General features: G+C 38.3%; 1 long non-coding RNA gene across 1 annotated transcript in view; it reads right to left on the bottom strand.

The window, feature by feature from the left end:
• LOC306899349 overlaps positions 1 to 20,188 on the bottom strand; it is a 45,395-nt gene extending 25,207 nt beyond the window's left edge. The window contains exon 1 of the long non-coding RNA XR_013787191.1: positions 20,091 to 20,188. This is a non-coding gene — a long non-coding RNA (uncharacterized lncRNA). The remainder of the gene's footprint in view (positions 1 to 20,090) is intronic.
• Between the last annotated feature and the right edge of the window lie 201 nt (positions 20,189 to 20,389).

Here is a 20,389-nt window from a genome sequence, read left to right as displayed (position 1 = left end):
GTTTTCTGTATCTTTGCACACCAGCACCGTGCCTGACGCGGCGCTGGCGCGCTGCTGCTGCTATGGTGACATAGAGGGAGGCCGCCGACAGACAAGGGTCTTGTATTCACGACAAGTTTAAACTTTTTTCACATAACCTACACCTTCCAAAATCCGAAAAGAGTAAGTAGGCTGTCTGTTTATTTAAATAACATTTCCAAATGTTTTGTAGCTTTATTACCTGATGTTGGACCGTCACTCAGATGACACACTAGACTACGTTGTTATTGTAGTGTGTCATATTTTTTTCCATTTTTAATCACATTGTTAAGAGCATAAAAAACAAAAATAATTCAGTCACCAATACATTTTGGGGTTTAATACGAACCACAATTCGTATTAAGATGATTCTCAGATATGTTATTAAAGATGTAACGTAATCAATTGATGCACGTGTTTACTTTATGCAATATGTGTTTAAGATGGACATAAATTAATATTCCCATTCAATGCAATGTATCTTTTCATTGGATATAGCCTAAGCATTTTCTTGGAGGAAGATTTTATGGAAAAAAGTAGTTAATTGGAGTATTCATTTGCAACATTTTAGTAATAATATCTCATACTTAATAGGAATATTAATGTATAATTTATTTCAATATTCACTTGTTGTTTCTCCAAAAATGCATTATAAACATGATTTAAGTCCTGATGTTTTCTACAGTGGACATGTAAACCCCGTAACGTGTAGATGTTGGTTTAATGAAATTCAATTTGAAAATACGTTCAAATAAATGATGATTAGCTTTCAAACATCAAAATGGCATTCATTAATATGTATTCGTGTACAAAATTACATATAAACATCTTTTCCTATTCTATTTTGCCTGGAAACGCTTCCAACACGCTTGCGTGTCTCGTGAAAAATAGGCGTCGATTCAATTCCTAGCATGCGCGCGTTTTCCGTGCGGCTCGTCTCACGCAGGCAGTGTGCAAGCTCTAACCTGTTAACATGGGAGCCGATTTAAAAACGGTCACGCCAGGCTTCTGAGACGCTCACGCCACGCATCTAGTGTGTCACAGGACTAAAAAAAGTTGATCGCGCCGCGCAGCATAGCGGAGAAAAAATAAATTAAAAAAGCAGAGCGGAGGTAGAGGAAAGACCATCAGAGAGACCCGAAAAAAACAGCAAACCATGAGAGGCTTCTTGATGGGAAATGCATCATGTAAACCACAGCAAGCTGTAATAATAATATAATAAGTAATAATAAAGCTTTTGAAATATGTTTTGCAATGTCAGTTCTATTTTTCAATAAAGGGTTGAAAATGAATGCTTTTAAAAATTTGTATCCGATTCATCGATTAATCGAACAAATAATCGACAGATTAATCGATTATTAAAATAATCGTTAGTTGCAGCTCTACTGATAACACTGATAATGATGTCATCCTTTGTAAGGTGCTACTATTCAACCTACACTTGAAACATAGGTCTATTCCACCTATTCTACTGGCCTATACGTTGTAGTGTAACAAGCTAACATTTAATTACCGATTTTATTTTAAGCTTAATCTTTATCTTAATTATAAGTAATTCCTATATTATATTCATTACAAATAATAATATTTAAAAAAAAAAATTCCAGAATAAAAAAACTATATGGTATTCATGTCCAAGAGATTCCACAATAATGATATTATCATGATGTCTATGTATAAAATAATCATATATATATAACCCCATCATAAAAACTCTTTTATTTTGTCTGCTTTTTTTTACCAAACATACTCAAAATATGAATGTAGTGAGGCGGAGATATAGTCTTGAACCATTGTGGCTCCTAAAGCAAAACTTTTAAGTGATACTTCACCCAAAGATTTAAATCTACTTTATAAATACATCATTTACACACCTTCGAGTTGTTTCAAATGTGTATAAATGTCTTTCTCTGTGTTTATCAGAACAAAGACTTTCTGAATAATGCTTATGACCAAACATATCTCAACACCCACTGACTACCGAAGAATGAAAAAACAATGGTAGTCAAAGGTTCCCCAGAACTGTTTGCTGTCCTACATTCTTCAAAAAAATCTTCTTTTGTGTTCAACAGAACAAACTAAATTAAAAAGTATTTTTTTCTACTATGGGAGTCAATGGATGTTGAGATGTGTTTGCTTCTAAGCATTATTCAGAATATCTTTCTCCATGTTCATCAGAACAAAGAATTTGATAAACATTTGGAACATCTCAAAGGTGAGTAAATGATGACAGAGTTTTTGGGTGAAGCATCCCTTTAAACAGGTCAGGTGCTGAATTATTTACGATATTATCATGTTTAGAAATATCAATAATCATGGGCTTTGATTTCACGGTTATTAGCGATATTGTGAAACCCCTAGTTGCACTTTGAAATACTACTCTTTAGATACATCTGCATTTTTCATGGGGCTAAAGCCTTAGCTCATTCCCGCTGGTATCTGACAGGAGCTGCCAGCATCCCTGTTCCCCTGCAGTGCCCACAGCTACCCAAGCAAAACAAGGGCCTCTAATCTGAGAGGGCCCTAACCTCTCATCATGATCTTTGTCACTGACAACACAGGGATGTGGCTTTTAAGGACATTGATTGTAATTGGTTCTTTTGTCATGTGTCCTGTTCTTCTTTAACAGGCACGTCCCTGGAGCTGTCATCTGAGCTCTCATGTACAGCCAGTGTACACACACCATCTGAGCTTATTCCTATACATGCACGTCTCCGCTCACTAAATGGCTACACACAAACTCATTCGTCATCTCGTTCTAGCCACCTTGTCCGGGTTCAGCAGGTCAGGTGGAAATAACCTGGCTCGGGCGTGGCACACGTTGGTCTTGCTGTACTAAACTATGCATGTAACTCAACGGGAACGTCTCCCTCCTTCCGAGCTGCATTTCCTGTGCGAGTTCCCACCGTTCGCAGTCTAATATCCTGTCCTGGATTAGAGCGTCACATCACACCAGTGGGGGGTGCTGGAAAGGTGTGAGATTGCTTACCCAATGCCAAGTTGGTAAATCACAGCTCGCCAAGCCTAAAAACAGTGCGGCATTATTATAAGTGATCGCATCTTTAAGTACAAGACTGTTTGAGATTACAACATCCTGAACAAGAGCAGCTGATTGTCTTTGGTCTTGGAAGTGGGGCTTAGCGGTAAAGAAGATCTGGTGTTGAAGAGCTAATGGAGAAGCCTGCCGCCAGGTACTGATGGAGATTTAAAAGATTCCATCACTGTACGCTATCTCTACTTACAGAAAATGCAAAAGGGGCGGAAGGGTATTAGAAAGGAAGCGTAGGGGTTTAGGTCTAGTCACATTTGACTACATGCTCATGGTCAGATCCAATCATGCCCTGAGTCCAACCCCCAACTTACCCTTCAAACAACCCCTGCCCTATCCTGTTCAGCTGTCCCAAGGGTTAATTCCTTGTCCGGGAGCTAAAACAACAGGATCGCAGCCATGGTGCTAATACTCAATAGACACTGACCTACTTTGCAGGATTTGTGTTGGGAGAAAATCCCTGATCCACTGCCCTAATGCCAGCGATGAAAGTGATCTAATGGTCCTAACTGCTCTGTTTAATCTGAAATCATGCTCATGTTATTAATTTCCCATTATGGGAATGCGGCTCTGCCGATGGAATTAAGAAAGCCGTGCTATCTCTCTCTCTCTTATTTTCTCCATTCCAATGACCTCCACATGTAAACGTGCATGCTCAAACCATCTGGCAGTCACAACTCTTATTTGTTTGTTTGTGCATGTGATCGGATCTCCAGTGACTTTTTGCCCATGTTTTTGACTTTGTCACCATTCGCATACAGTTCAACTTACGTATATAATTATATTCGATTACATGTTTGCATAATGTTATAAAATATTGTTCTGTACAAATCTGTATTTTTCTTTTTTCTACAGGTTACATATTGTATTAATACTGATGCAGGTAATGGTCTACACGACATATGCGTCAAACGCCGTTTGTAACTTGCATGCAAACATCAACAAATAGCCTAATAACTATTTAACCAGTCAGTTACGAATAGTGTGAATTAAATTTAAAGTCAAATTTTACTTTTACATTTTTTTGCCACCAGGGGGCACTTCTTTCATCAAACAGGAGCACGATTAGACCAATTACAGATGCATTCATCATGGTGCAATAATGCAACAAAGCTGACACTTTGATGAGATGTTAAACTCAAGACCAGCAAACAATTTAAATTACAATGGCCATAGTACACACAGAAAAAATAATAGGGCTGTCGTCGACTAGAGATTTCTTTAGTCTACTAGTAGTTGTTCCTTTAGGCTATTAGTCGATTATTCACACATTTATGATATTAATATAATTATTTAAATACACATGGGGAATGGGGACATCATATGATGGAAAAATTTATTTTATGTAACATTGCTAAGTTTGTTCTAAATTACGGAGTTATACAAAATCATAATATTAAACCTTTAAAAATATAAATTAAATGCAATCCGCTGTGACACAAGTTATGATTATACGTCTAAATATAATATTTCTCTAGTGAACTAGTGAATATTGAAAAAGAATTGAGTAAATATCAATTTCAGGCAAACAAACCAAAACATCAAACTAAAAATATTAGTGCAAAAAATTAAAAGGGTTACGGCCATAACTTTTTCTATGGATCAGACCAAATAAATAGGAATAAATAATTATATTCAATACATTGTATTAACAAATAAATAAAATATAAAGCAGTAACTAACCACTAAAACAAAATAGACCATTAACTTAACTCGCCTCAGTTTTTCCTTTGTTTTCCGCGTCCCTCCCATCATGCCCTTCTTCTCAAAGACGGCGCACCCGTTTCATGCACGGAGATAAGTTTTCCCAACAATTATGCCAAACTTATGTTCCTGTGACATTCCAAAACACTAGATGTTCTGTATACACCATATAATAAAGCATATTACGTTAAGAAAAGCAGAAGCCTCGAACATGAATGCAAGCGCTGACACTTCGGCCTGTGATCCTTTATTGATGAGCTTTCTATTCACGTTTAGCCTCCTCTGCATTTCTTAATAATAATTAAGATAATAATAATAATATGCTTTATTAAGGTGTAAACTGAATCTGAATAAATTAAGCCACGTTTAGCTTCTTGGAATGTCGCAGGAACACAAGTTTGTCAGTCCGCACCGCTGGAAAACTGAGCTCTGTGTCCCGCAAACAATAAAGCTGATGCGGCTGCCGTTAGAAGCACACAGATGGTGGAGAGATGCAGCGCATGTGCTCAACAGATCTGGCAAACGTAGGATTGCATATTCCTCACATTTTAGGCACCATGTTACTCTTACACCCTTGGACAAATAAGGTAATGGTAGTGTTAGAGCGAAAGGCGATGTAAAGCGACTAACGTGTTGCATATACACTTATAAAATGATAACTAGTCAATCGGCTAGATTTGTTTGAATAGTGTCTTCTAGACCAATAAAAAATAGTTGACAAAGGGGGCAGCCCTAAAAATTACAGTGCCAACAACGATGTACAGACTGTTCAATAGACACTACATTTAGTACTGACCACTATAAGTTATAATTTTTGGCTGATAGGTAATTATTTCTGTAACTGACAACATTCAAACATAAGAATGTCCACGTTTCACTCTCACTATACATAAACTAGTTTTTTGCTTGAGATACTAGAGAAGCAGATACCTGCGTTACACGTGCACAAGGCAGTATGCCGTTTCTTGATCAACAGATGCCACAATCCGTGTTGCCAGCATGCACAACCATGCCAGCCCCTCTCTTTCTCTCCCCCTCCCTGTTAGTACATGTTTTCCTATCAATCCATCAGAGTAATTTTGTATATGAAAGGCGAGAATTCAAATGGCTGAATAAGCAAAAAAGGAAAAAAAATCCTTATGAACGAGAGTCTTTGAGTGCGTATCTAATAATGCCAAGCTGACATGCAATACATCATATTACCCATTAGCAGTTACCGGGTAAAAGAGGAAACAAAATCTGCAGGCTGTTGACAGATCAAAAGAGCCATTTGCATCGCCTTGTGGTCTTTTCCATTCAATTTCACCAGAATCAGCCATCAGAGTAACAAATACTTCATAATGCTGTGCACGAAAACAAAAATCGCACATATACCGACTTGTTTTTCCACCTGTGGCTTATTGGTTGAGGTAGCTGAACCATGCATGCGTTTAGAAAGTAAACAGGCTGAAATAAATATAAAATGACAATCCATAGGCAATGTAGATGGAGGGGCGAGACTAGTAATGCTTTAATTCATTAATATAACATGAAAAGTTTCATCTGCATTTTAGACTTAACAGTTTAAAGAAAACACACATTTTTAAATGATAAAATCCAACATTAGCTACACATTTAACAAAAACACAACTAAGACATTTGTCAGCTACTGGTAAGTACACCGTATGCAGATGCTATAACCTAGAACTCAACAGCCTACAAATTATTGTTATAAAACACTTATAATGGCAGGATTTCATGACAATGTCACTTTGGGTGGCATTTTAGGTTTGAGCCTAAAATTTCTAACTCCGCTATAGACGATTGACTCAAAGATTCCGCAGCCACTATATATGAGAAAATAACAGTGTTAAGTAATTTGTTATCTATGGTATGACCCACTAACATGCCCACATAATAAAAATCCAATGAAGCATTCAAACTAAGTCATGTTAGCTTGAGAGAGGTAGTATTAGATGTCTTACTCATGAGTCATTAAAGGGACAGTTCCCCCGAAAATGAAAATTCTGTCATCCTTTACTCACCATTAGGTTATTCTAAAAATGTCTTATTTCTACTGAACACAAAGGAAGGTATTTGGAAAAATGTCAGTAACCAATGGGAGTCAATGGGGAACACTCTCCATATATCTTTTGTTTTTAATTTTGGGATGTTTGAGTGTTTCACAATGTATCTTCTATGCAATCATATTTCTCTATAAGATCAATCAATTCAATACTGCTCTCTAAAAGCTGGGAAATTGTCCAAATGCCCTACACACGGAACGGAACATCTTTTGGCATAGAACATCAGCAGCATCAGTAACTGTCAGAAAGTGCTCTTCGATCAGGGCGGCTGTACACTAGGGGTGGGAGTCATTTGGTCCCTGATGATTCGATTCAATAACGATTCTTAGGGTCACGATTAGATTCAGAATCAATTCTTGACGTAATAATTAGTATACAGAAAACGTTATTATGTCGGAATTGCGCTCAGGAGTCGGACTGGTGTTGGCATTTCACATCTAGTCTTTAAACTGTCACATATTGTATTTTAAGTGCCCAATAAAGCCATTGTCATTGACATTTTCTGTTGTCAGACATTAAAACAAGTGTATAATAGTAAAGAAGCGCGAACCTTTAGTGCCACATGTTAAACAGCAGTCACTGAAAAAATCATTATATACAAAATAGGTGATTTTGGCAATATTACTGTATTTTTCTCATGCAGCGCGTGTGAGCTGGCAAACAAATTGTGCATATTTACAGAAGTATGATCATGTTCTTAAGTCTAAACAGTGACAGGTTTTTGGAAACGCTTTATTGCTCCGGTATGGTGAATTTACATGCTTTGAAGCTGCACAGAGTAGATGGAGCGAAAGACCATCCTGAAATTATTTTCGTTTATATTGAAGTTTAGTACAATACAATGGTTTTCTCTTTCTCTACTGCTCGTGTATGCTCAGCTGTTTCTCTGCGATTGGTGTGGACCGGGTGCTGCACCTCTCTCGCAGGTGACTTCCACCTTTTTTGTTTCCGATGACATCACGTCATTATATCTACTTATAACATTTAAAATAGATTTTTGTTAAATTTGTGAATTTGAATCTCTAGAAGACTGAATCGTGATGCATATGTGAATAGATTTTTTCTTCCACCCGTACTGTACATGCACTGTTTAAGATTCATAAAACCACAAGTGCACAAAAAGTATGCGCGTGGAAGACACGTGTATGCAAATATAACTTGCAAACAAATTCATGTGCAAAGACTCATACAGATTAGGGCATTTAAAGGCAGTCGTTTCCTTTATTCGGTTCAAGGTGGTCCTAAAAATACCCCTCTAGCGTGAGTTACTCCAAGGACCTATATTTAAACCCTGTACTTTAGGTTCAAAGAGCAATGCCCGTAGAAACTTGGCACCATGAATTATTTGCAAGGGAAAAGGCATGATGCATCTTTTAACATGTGCAGTCACTTCAGAGTGCAAAGCCTACAAATGTCATGTCCTCTTAAGATCAAAAGTAATTGGTCAGGCTGCACAACAAGACACAGGGGTAACGAGGCAGTTTACCAGTGTAACAGACTCAAATGACATAGTGTGTGGTGCGGCAATGAGCTAATAGACTCTACAAGAGAGGAGGGAGGCAGATCTGTTCCATTTCTCTTTAAAGGCATAGTTAACCTTCAAAATTTTAATTCTGTCATTATTTACACACCCTCTGGTCATTTCAAACCTGTATGACTTTGTTTCTTTTGCAGAACACAAAAGATGATATTTTGAAAAATGTTGGTACCAGAAAACTGTTGGTTCCCATTGACTTGCATTGGTTTTGTATCTATACAATAGAAGTCAATGGGGACCAACATTTTTCAAAATATCTTCTTTTGTGTTTTGCAGAAGAAACTAAATCACATTGGTTTTCAAATTATCAAGTTAATGAAGACAGAATTTGTATTCTAAAGGTGAACTATTAATTTTAAGAATATATATATATATTATTTTATGTATATACATATTTGTTTTTTAATTCTGTCAAACATCCATGCAAAACAAAGTAGACTCACGGTTCATAGTAATGCACAAGCGCAACTCAAGCATATTTTCTAATAAACAAAAAAAGGATACACTACGCTCATCCAGTGATCGCATAGGCTCTTATAAAGAGGCATTTCACACAATGTACTGAAGACGGGAGACTGACAGAGAGCGAGAAAAGAGAGGGAAATACGGTGTCAAAGAAACAAAGATGGTTCTTAAGGTGTTGACAGTTGTATAAGTCGGTGTTGTAGGTCGGGCTAGGGTGCATCTGGAGACCACAGAGCACGCAGGGTAGATGAGGCTGGTGAGCGAGACTGTCTGGTAAGAAGAGAGAAGAGGAGGGCTTTGGGGAAGAACGGGTCAGTGGGTGTCAGAGGAGGGAATGTGATGTCTTTCTCCACACTTGAAGGAGGTTATCTAGTGAAGAGCAGGTGTTGGCCTCTCAGTGTCCATAGCCAGCAGTGCTTCACACAGCCCCAAGACCCCAGCTGTCATCTTTGACGAACAGCAACTCTGGACAGAGTTCTGATACCAAGTGAGAAGTGTATAGTCGTGTTTTTTTACTATGGGCCATGAACACGATAGTTTGCTTACATCCAAACAATAGCTAGACCTATACAGAATTGTTACACTATGCTTTCTGCATTTATTGTGGTTGCAACTCTGCTAGAAGATCCTTTCAGGGTAATTTGTCCCACTGACAGGAAAATTGCTGTATGTTGCAATACAACTGCAGCCAACCAGAACATTCGATGCAACACAGTTATGAGAAGTGAGATTTTTGGATCAATTACATTTGATTGTGGACGGAGCTACAGAAATAAAACAAAGCATACGACAAAACGTCCTGTTGCTGAATGCAGCTGTTTTATTTGAGCAAACCCATATTTAAGCCATAGAAGCCACATATTTCATACTGCTAGTGACAACTAAATAGCACATAAATAACATTAAATCTACACTCTTCCTGGTGGGTTAAAATCATAATCAAACAATGAAGCTGCATGTATTCCTCAGAAGCTTTTCAAATGGCGAAAACCAAAAACAGCTACAGTACGAGGTAGGAGATGGTTGGAATATGATAAATGATAAAGTTCAGAAATAATAATAATATGAATGATCAAGTTCAGTTTAGTAACTCAACAGATCAAAAAGCCTCTTATACTTTCAGATATTAGCCCAAATGTCATCTCTTTAACAAAAGTTACTAGGAGCATCTGGAGGACAAATCCTAAGAACAGCAGAGTCAAATTTGCATTTGCCTTTCAATAAATGTCACATAGAAATAATGTCTCTTTGTAATGTAACATAACACGTAAGTGCATTGACATCTATGACATTTCCCATCTAACACAATCCGTACAAACTAAAATGATTTTACAATACAGAAAATTACAGACCCAAGACATGCCTTTATTACACTAAAGGTGAAATGGGGTTATTTTGTTTAATATCGCATTCAGAGTGCATCCGTGATAGCAGTAAAGCCAAACTGTGTGTACCTTCAAAGAACTGAGAGCAGTGGGAGCAAAATATAGTATGACTGAGGTCAGACAACTCCATTCAGAGACACATTAAGCAATGTGGGGCAAGATGTGCTGGAGAAACGTCCTGGCTTCTCAAAGATGAGTGGAAAAAAGAACAATCTTTTGCTCATTTTGTGTAAACTAAACTAGGACACATGAGGTGTTTCTCACGCAAATATGCGCCTGACTTTATAAATGTTTATTTTACGGCTCATTTGAATGCTTGATTCTGATTGGCCAGTCGCGACATTCCAATTCACATTTGACTAATAATTCACAAAACTAATAACACCCTGTAACCCGGATGCTGCAAAGGGAGGGGAAGTTTAATATTACACAAAAGTGTATAATAAATATGTCTTTTAATAACATATATGACATTATATTGACAAATGATTACAACAATCTGCCTGTTCGTGACGTTTGAACATTCGTGACGTAAACGGCTTTTCCTCGCGGAAGGTCTGCATTCATTTTATGTCCAGTTTTTCTCTGTGGCAAGCACCCGAAATGATCCCCTTCAGTGTGATACAAGACCCTCCGCTCATTTATGTGATAACAACCGCCTGCCTGTACATTATCCCATATATAAAGACACGTGTCTGCGCAGCCCGTGTTGTATGAAGACGCATGTCTACACAACCCGTGTTGTATAAAGTCGAGTGTCTGCGCAGCTCGTGTTGTATAAAGAAGACCTCACTTTATAACTATTTTATTGAATATAACATCAGAATAACAATACAATCAAGCCTCACTTTATAACTGTGAAGCTTACGATGTACAAATGACATACACCTTAAATGCCCAGCTCGCACTGGAGAGCGATGTCATCATCCATCGCAATATTTCACTGTACACATTGTCTACACAATTGACATCGGACATCGCCAAACCCTACTCAAAACTGTAACTGCAAAAACAGTGAATTTTTGTGTGTTAGAGACACAAGCAGGGCAGCTATCAGGCTCTTGTCAGGGAAGAAGTGGGTTACAGAAACCTACATGACCCAGACATGTTAGTCACCCCCAGGGTCAGAGGCCAGTCAGGCGTGCCAAGCCCTCACTATCCTCATTCCACAGAACAACTGAAGGGAAAACAGGATTTGTCAAGAGGTCTAAAAGGACCCAAAGGGACAGTATTGCACATCGAGGAAGAATCCACACACAATAACTTAAACAGGAAGTTCTTCTGAACCAGCGTTTTTTACATCTTCCAAAGTGATCTATAAATGCCTATAAGTGTTTTAACAAAACACAAAAGTACTTTAATACACATGACATTTGCCAAATGCAGTGCTCCTCCTTACTTTACTATAAATATAAAATCTTGACAAATTTCCATACCAAACATGTTATATGTAACGCACACTTTTCATAATATAAGCAAGATTAATATATTAATCCAATACCAATTGTCATTAATCAGTGCATTCCCATGCATTTCACAATGACTATAAACATTCTGAACACGGTTACATGGAGTATGTTAAAGATACAAGCGGTCACTGGTAAAATTTTCATTAAACTTTCTAATATATTTCTTGGGGTCAAATTAACCATAGTTATCTTACAATTCTGGTCATTTGAATGTCACAAGGCAACTAACAACTGAAAGGAGAATTTTCGTGCTGACTGCAGATCGCTCTGTTTTGATCCATAACAACTCAGTCCAAGTGCCCTGTAGCACTGAAAATAACTTTGTTAATTACTGTGCTTGCTGTTCAATTAACTGTGCAGCGGAGATCCCTCGCAGAGCCAGTACTGATAACAACTCTCAGCCATTTGGAATTTATAGAAATTCATTAAAAATGCCAACACCTGAGCAGATTTCCAATGAACCCCCAGGGATAAACTCATTTCCTCCCCTGTTTTCCCCATTTTCTTTTTTTCCCCACAAAGCCAGCAGTTACATTCTAATGCCTTAACACATGCGCATTTCATACAGTGTAAGACTTAAAGGGATAGATCGCCCAAAAAGTACAGCTGAAGACGTTTAACCAGAGGAAATGGTTTATGATTTATCAGCTATAATATATCGTCCTAAATTGTATTATCGGCGGATAACCGATAACATTAAAAATGACCATTTATCGTCCAATTCCGATATGGCCGATAATTTATCATCCATCCCTAGGTTGAACACAATGAAAGATATTTGGAAGAATACTTGCAAATGACATTTCTGGGACATCATTGACTACCATATTACGACAGATCATTAAAAACAGACCTTACCGTCAGACACTAAGTGTGTCTTATTTCATAAAAGCTGGTAGGACACTCCGTATGCACCCTTCTAATGCGACCTACTTTCACAAGAATTTGGAGGACACATGAGGTGTATCCGTCGATGCTAGAGACAACTCACAATTCTTTGCATCGGCCAACGTCTGTTATTTAAATAAACGCCAGCAGCTGCACATTCAATCAAATATGTGTTTACAAGTGTTAAGTTATTTTTAACAGTAAGACAATTTTTTTTACATTTGTTTAACTCTTTTGGCATTGTTTAGAGTACAAAGTAACCAACTTTTACCTCTTAAAATCATGTAGAAATCATCTTAATTAATTTGACAGATGTGCAACGTGTTGTCATAGCAACATGGTACTTCCTGTTTCCTTTTCTGCCAGTGTGTCCTACGAAGGACATCTCGTTTAATGCCAAGTTGAGAATCCTCCGTATACCTTATCCTTAGAGGATGATACCTCTGGAGGACGCAGCCTTTACGAAACGAGACACAGCTACTGACAGACAGAAATGCGACAGGGCAGATATGATGCTTCACCTCACGGGCTCACGCTGATTTTTCTTTGAAGTTTTCAAACACATTGCCTGTGAATTTTTAGTAATCTAACAGTGTTGATTTAATTATTTACTATATTATATATATTATCTTGTTGTAGTTTTATTTACATTTTCGTATCAGTGTTGTAATTAAAATCCTTTTGTCACCATGAGGAATACGCCCTCCCCAATTAATGGAGTACTCATTTTTCAAACCTGTCATGAACAAAAATGCCCATCCCTACTAGTGAAACTTCACTTTCCCTCTGAAATGTTCAAAAATCTTTTGTGCAAGATTTTGACGGCCAAATTCAATGAGGCAATAACAGGAATTCCTGTGTATTCTGTGAGGCGTTTTTAATGTTTCCATGGACACGGAGGACAGACAGTTAAAAAGCAATTATTGGCACAGCACACATGAATTCACCTCTTTGTCAGGATTTCATAACAGCTGCAATAACACTGGCCTCCACGCTAATGTGAAACTCCTGAATGAATCTGCCTCATATGATGGCACATGTATCCGCTCTTCCTCTCCGAAAACAATACATGTTCTCAGGTGCCAAATCAGGCTTTAATATATTTATATGTTTTGCATTAAAATGTACTTCCTCTGCACAAATATTATTCTAAGGTTATTAAAATGTTTTTTCTTTTTGCTTATCCTAGCCCGACATTATTCAATGCTTTGCACAAAACCCTGTACGTCCAGTTGCTCAGACAAGACAACATCTTGAGGTATATCCTTACTAGGGATGCACCGATACCAGTTTTTCTCTGCCGATCCGATTCCGATACTGAACTTTCAAATATCGGCCGATACCGATCCAAATCCGATATCAGTTATTGTTGACCTTTTAAGGTTTAGAATGTCTGTAACTCACACAGTCATTAAATTTATCTGCTTAAAGTCAAGCTTTGCATATTCATGAAATACATCAAAACTTAGATAAATATTATACACAGTATGACGGACATCTTTATTAAGGACACTGTACTAAACTTATAATTGAAATACATTATATTTAATCAAGCTATGGAGTCATCCAAATGACTGTGGTGAGGAAGGCGGGATGAGAGCCGTGACGCGGGGCCGGTGGCGTGAGTGATAAGTGCAATCAGCTGTGCGCGCACCGGTCCCGCATCTTATCACGGAGGAGATTGGGAGCTTAAATGGATGTTCGTCAGGACTGTTGACGAGAGAGGACCGGGCCCGAAACTGTGTTTAGTTTGTGTATGTTTTATGGCCGGCAGTCTACCGTGAGGTGGCTGTCGGCAACGTCCGTGTTTATTGTTTGTTTATGTTTAATTAAAGTTTTATTATTTGAATGTTCGCCGGTTCCCGCCTCCTTCCTTCCCATCTAACGAACTTTATTACAATGACAATCTGTATTTTCCAACCATCCAGCATTTCTTTGATTGTAGCTGAAATCACGCTGTTGTGTGTGATCCTCGCAACTCTTTAGCATGTAGCACAGCACTCTGCAATGCGTAACCAGAATCCATCCCATGCGCGGTTAAACTCAAAAGGGACATGGGACACACGTCGGAGCTCCAAATATTAGCAGTGAAGCTCAAAGATTTTACATCTTTTAACTGATCCGCAACATGCGACGACACTATAAAATAACTCGGGCAAAGCTGTTTCAGAAATGTATTTACGCGATGGTAAACTAACGCGGTTCAGGCGACGGAAGCCTACATTTTCCACAACAGAGAGAGGCTGATTATCTAGTACAATAAATTCCACAACTTTTTCTGTGATTTTTACAGATTTTTTTGTCGTCTTTGTGAAGTTTTTCTTGCCTTTGAAATAATTCCTGCAAGGTTTGGTGCTTTAATTCGTCCTTTTTGCGTTTCGCTTGTACAAACTCTTCGTAATCTTTTCCGTGATGCTTCTGAAGATGTTTGATTAAATGTGTCGTGTTGTAACGCGCAACAGTACTTACACACTGGCAGCTGTGCTGCTTTCTGTTGTTTCAAGCGTGAAATATTTCCACATCTGCGACATCTTCAACGCGCTGAAATTTCCATATAGGCGTAAAGTTGGGTCCTGAAAGGTCTCCCCACTAAACTCGCCTGTCGGGCCATTACGCAAAATAAATTTCAAAGTATTTAATTATTATTTTTAAGTAAATGCATTTTTCTCAAAATAAACGAACGTTTTCTATTTACTTAAATACAGCTCCCCGTTCAACAATTGCTGGTAATTTGGTATCGGATTTGGATCGGTTGTGCTGACTCGCGCATGATCGATACCCGATCCATTCAAAAAGGTATGGATCGGAGCCAAATCCGATCCAGAGTATCGGATCGGTACATCCCTAATCCTTACTGATCCCATCAAATCAAATGTGTATCCAAACTGAAATAAAATGAGGAAGTAATCTCTCTTCTCCCTTAGGAAACTAATCCCACCATCCCTCCAAAATGTCCTCCATCCCTTTTTTGGGTGAGCTGAGGTTGTGCCTACTGATAGAATGGGTTTACACCGTTCCCTTCCTCCAGCCCTTTTAAAGACCACACCTGAATGCCGTAATCCTACCTGAGAGTGACAGTCGCATTAAAATGCCATTAAAGTGTGAAATAGGAACAAGGCGTGAAAGTAGGTTTAACCCCGAGCTGCATCCGAGTTCCCTCGCCTTATACAGATGAGAACATTAGGTTTGCTGTTGCGGCTTTCCTCCTCTACCACTTTTTACAGGTTGCCTTTGTTCTATTTGAGCAAGGCCGATGGAAAAATGTGTGCATTCGGGTCGGGTCCTGTGGGGGCCGATGAAAGAATGGCAAGGTTATGGCGCGAGTGCATTAAACAGACATGTCTACCTTTATTCTGCAATCACTCTATTTACTATCGGTCTTTTAGCAACGTCACCTCTCACTCCACACATGCATGTTTAAGCGATGGGGGATGACACTCTGTGCACCTGAGGCTAGCTGTAAAAACAAACTGCGGTCATACGTGCCAGCACCTGCAAAAGACCCTGAACAAAGACGATGATATTTGGAATTGTTATTCAATCACTGTAACAACAATAGTCACGGACACCGACGATACAACGACCTGCGTTTAGCCTGCCGTATCTGACTGCAACGATCATTCATATTTTGATTTGATTTGAGTGCATTGTAACACTACAAGACTAAAAGCACTGTTGGGGTTGCTATAAGGTCACAAGCTGTTTCGAGAGGGAAAGGCACACTGATCTGAAGCAAGACCCTGGCTTGTGTCAAGTCAATAAGACCGAACACATTAAAACTGATGAGAGTGTACTTACACAGGTTAGGGCTCACCGAGCACTTGCTGCTTGGATGCACTAAATCAATCAATACATCTGTACACAAATCCACAAAAACAAACAAGCCTGAATCTCATCTTTACTGCTTCTAGCTCTATTACGATTTTTACTCGATACAATAAAACTTAAAAAGCATTCACATTCATATTCACATTGGTTTTAACAGTGACTATGTAGCTTTGTTATTAACCAAACAGCAAAAAATCTTCAAATTTTAAAGAAAAAAATAAAGATTTCTACAGACATTTTTGTCTACTTACTGTCTGTAGATAATTTAGGCAGAGTACTGTGTTGCACCACTGTAACCTCTGTGCTAGGGCAAAGTGCACTTTTTATACAGCCATACTTTTAACATTTTAATTTGGTCTGAGATAGATTAAGATAAAAGCTTTCCAGACGCTTTCTCTTTAACATTCACAATAAAGTGGAGTGAAAGCTGATATCAAACCATTTAAAGACCCCCTTCACACCTCGACCGCCCAACTACGAAAGTTAAACTGCGTGTGTGTCTATGGGGGGGTATAAGAATTCTTTCCTAATTAATTCCTCTGCCCCACGTAACCCTCACACTATTCGTAATCCAGAAGGGAACATCTTTATTGATCTTGGGAACGCTTGAGTAGACTCCCAATGCTTATCTCAGCATAAAAAGCATCTCTTGTGACGAGCCACGATTTAATTAGATGACAATCACTGTTAACAATGCACTGCCGACATCACAAAATTTGCACACTGGTGCTGGCAGTGATAAATTTCAGCTGCTCGGACAGGGACAATTCACATCCTTGAATTAACTCTTCCTCTATAAGCAGGAATTTCAAAGAGGCACAGCAGATATTGTTAGCGGCGATAAACAATCGTGTTTCATACAGAATCTGTCAAAGCACTGCTGAAGCTCCTATTAAAGTTTGCTTAACTGTAAACCTAGGTTACTTTGTTATTGCATGCTGAAAATAATAATGTTGGTGAGCCATGATATTTGTCTGCTATAAGTCAAAATTTAAAAAAAGAGCACATTCTCTGCTATTTGCTAATACTTCCACAAGAGGGCAGTGGACATGATTTTCTATTTTTTCTAGATGTAAAAGATATCTAAATGGTATTTGAAGAAATATATACAATTACAAATCTGCACGTTCAAATGTTTTATGTAGAATCAAGCCTTTCTATTTGACACATCCTTTTTTAACACATCCTGTAAACACAGCACTTTACATCTTACCTAAACTTACATAATGAGTCTACTGCGGGGATGCTTACTAAATTTAATGCATAATGATATTAATAGTTACATGATATAACAACACCAGATGATGTGCTAGACGGTGGCTGTCATAAACATCTTCCAACACTTCAAGCTTATAAACCCAGGCAAATGTGCCCACACAAAAGACATTTTGGCAAAACCTTTCCCTCATAAGTGTCATAAGTGACTCATATTCGGACCACACATTACAAATTCTCAACCTCCAATGGCCTGGCACTACGCATGCCATCTTAAAAAAAAAAGACATTTGTCGAGCCATGGTACAGTATTTTTGGGGAAAGAGGGGCATAGGTGAAGGCCAAGGGCTAATGGCAATGAGGGATTTGTCAGTCATCCTAACATTTAATAATCCCTAGCTCTCCATTTTCTGCTGTTTGTTTATATTAACCTCTGGCTGAACCCACTTTAGAGGCAGCCTCTGTGCCAGAAAGTTCACTGAACATTCAGCATGGAAGCGGAGAACATGTCATCTCGAATCTATTAGCCCACAGGGGAGATTGCAGCAGTCCACGCACCGCACTCACACACGCACAACTCACACACACTCTAGGTAAGTTGCAAACACTCACATTTGCTGTACTGATGGCGCCTGTAACGGAGATTATTGCATGCAATGACCTGATTCTGACCTCTCGTTTTTGCTCATGCCGAATAATCTTATCAAACAATACACGACATCTCACTGTCACCGCCTTCTACCACGATTTGTACAGCTCCCCTGCCACCAACATGAATGGGTTTAATAGACATGCAGTCTTTTCATAAGAGCGATTGTGGTCTTCATTAATTGATATAATCTTAAATACAACAGGTGTAGTGTAGAACAAACCTGGGTGGATTTGTATCTGAAAAATCATCAATAAACCGATATCGTCTGGTGTATTGGAGGATGTACAAGCACCAAAAGGAATGATCACCTTCATTCTTTCAAATTCTATTTGTAAAGGTTGTGTGTACAGAATATCGCAAAACCACTTACAATTGCTAACACACTATATTACATTTACACTTACGCATTTGGCAGACACTTTTTTCCAAAGCGACTTACATTACATCATACTATACATGATTTTGTTTTTAAGTATGTGCAATCCCCTGAGATCGAACCCACGACCTTGGCATTGGTAGTGCCATGCACTAACCACTGAGCTACAGGACAGCTATGGCGTTTTAAGACAGTTTTAAAATGTAAAGTCGCCATGAAACGGAAGTTGCGATTGTTGTCTTTTCGGTATGGTGATGTACATCCAAGTGAACAGATTCTGAAATATGAAAAATTGATTTTAATTGATTGGATCCTTGTAAATTGGCCTGATACATCACCGGTACCCACTGGACGGTAAGTATATAGTCCTACGTCTTTTTCAGGCAAATCGTCATGAAGAGGAGAGTTGTTGTTTAGAGGGGAAGTGGAGCTTTATGTTTTTGATAAAAGATTACAACTACGAATTATTTTAACAAAAATAAAGATGTGCATGGATATATCATTAATAATAATCACTGCAACGCTGCGTAAGAGAATTAGTATTTTCATTTTTTAAGGCACGGTGACTTTAAAGACAAGCAGAAGGGATTATCTTCTATTAATATATCGAATATTCTCGTTTTCATATAATCCATAGTTTGTAGTACTAACTGGTTACATAACACTAAACACTTATTCTGTCAATACAAAGATTATTTAAAAAAGACCGTTATTTTAAGTACCACCATTTAATCCTAACAAACCAACTTTCGTAAAAAACAGTACATAGATGTGTCCACATTTTTACCTAAATAATGCCTCAAAGGGATAGTTCACCCGTAAATGAAAAATCTGTCATCCTTTACCAAACCTCTATAAATGTCTTAGTTCCGATGAACACAGAGAAAGATATTTGGAGGATATCAGTTTTGGGACATCAACCACTACAATAGCAGGAATAAAAATATGGAATTTTTGTTCAGTTCAACATAAAGAGATATTGTGAAGACTTTAGGAAAACAAACAGTTCTGGGGCACCTTTGACTACCTATGGTGGTCAATGATGTCCCAGAACTGAAAATAACTAACATTCTTCCGATTATCTTTCTCTGTGTTCATCAGAAAGAAGTTATTTATACTGGTGGTATGGACAGGAGGGCGAGTAAATGATGACAGGATTTTCATTTTTGGGTGAACTATCCCCTTAACACTGACAAATATAACGTGTATAATACTTTAGCTCGGAATTTTCATTTGTGATAAAAGGCCTTTAGTTCAACAACAACAGCTGGTGGACATCATACGTGCAACTGTGACGTTAAACACTGAAACTTCAACCAAATAAAAAAGCGTTCTGACACTTCAACATAATTGAAAACACAACTAAGCTTGCATCGGTTCTTTGGATGTAGTGGTCTGTGGGGTTTAATGTGCGTTTTAAGGACCATAACAAATTTACCGTTGAACGAGATGACTTCATCCATGTCATGCTGGAGCACCCGAACACGTGACTCGCGTATGGCGGTAAAATCTCTGCCTTAAAAATAATGACCGTCTCTACAACAGTTAAAACAAAAGTGATAACAATGTCATAAGTAAAAAATCCAAAGACGATAACAGCTCCAGGTCAAGTGTGGCCTACTTGTTAAGAATGCGACGAACTCTCACTAAATTCGGATAATTCGGGTCAAAACGATTCTGTATGTTCGTGGCAAAGAAACTTTCAAAGGCAAACATTACCTGGTCAGGGATCAGTTC

Source organism: Barbatula barbatula, assembly GCF_947034865.1.
Source record: "Barbatula barbatula genome assembly, chromosome: 10".
NCBI classification, from domain to species: Eukaryota; Metazoa; Chordata; class Actinopteri; order Cypriniformes; family Nemacheilidae; genus Barbatula; species Barbatula barbatula.
This window is presented reverse-complemented; position numbering and strand designations above follow the sequence as displayed.